Genomic DNA, 883 nt, shown 5'->3' with positions numbered 1-883 from the left:
TGCTCGCCCACCCTCGAGGCGTGCGGGGGAATGAAAAGCCCCTGCTCAGTGTTTGCTGGCGTCGCTGGCACGCGGACTGTGCCGTGCTCCCTCCTGCGCTGCGGCAGGGAGACGTGCCCAAGCGGGGCTGAGATCTGTCGCCGTTAAATTAATTTTCACCTGATGACTGTTCCCGTCAGACATTGAAAGTAACACGGAGCCACGGCTGGAAATCGTCTAACCGGGAGCATCTCACCTTAATTACACATCACCCAGAGGGATGCAAATCTGCGATGGAAATTGCCTGGCTCTGGGCAGCGGGAAGCGGTTTCCATATAAAACTAAACCTAAAAAGGGAGTAACCTCAGTGACGGTAACGTTTACCCCACGGTCATTTAAGAATGGCAGGAGTCCAGAGGCTACACTGTGCATATGAATGCAACGTATTGGTGGACTATGCAATGATGAAGCCAGGAGCAAATCTCTGGCAGCTGTTGCCCAAGCAGCTCATTCTCCATTTCTTTCTCCTGCTGAGCCCAGTTCCAGCTTCCCAACGTGCCCAAGGGTGCTCTGCCAGAGAAGACTTACTGCAAGGTTCAACGCCCCAAAATGTATGTGGGTACCCTCCTTCAGTCCTTCATGCATGTCAAGGAGGAGAGACGAGGCTGACTGTTCTCCCAAAAAACAGTCTCACGAGGTCCCTGAAAATAACCACCTATCTCAAATCATCCAGGTTTCCCTTTTACTGCAAGGGAACATCACGCTTCCTTTCTCCAGAGCAGAAAAATTTGAGATGTAACCAACCTGGTGCAGTAGAAGAGCTCTTCTGAAGCCCACCCTGCTTGGCCCCAGCTGAAGGTTTGAGCTGGTTGTTTGCACCATGTGCCCTGGTATATTTTGCCAG

General features: G+C 52.0%; 1 protein-coding gene across 1 annotated transcript in view; it reads right to left on the bottom strand.

Annotated features, from left to right (window-relative positions):
• LOC103923068 (chromosome unknown open reading frame, human C14orf105) overlaps positions 1–883 on the bottom strand; it is an 11,775-nt gene that overhangs the window by 884 nt on the left and 10,008 nt on the right. The gene's annotated exons all lie outside the window — the stretch shown is intronic.

The sequence above is a fragment of the Pygoscelis adeliae genome, unplaced genomic scaffold (assembly GCF_000699105.1).
Source record: "Pygoscelis adeliae isolate BGI_AS28 unplaced genomic scaffold, ASM69910v1 Scaffold199, whole genome shotgun sequence".
Taxonomy (NCBI): Eukaryota; Metazoa; Chordata; class Aves; order Sphenisciformes; family Spheniscidae; genus Pygoscelis; species Pygoscelis adeliae.
This window is presented reverse-complemented; position numbering and strand designations above follow the sequence as displayed.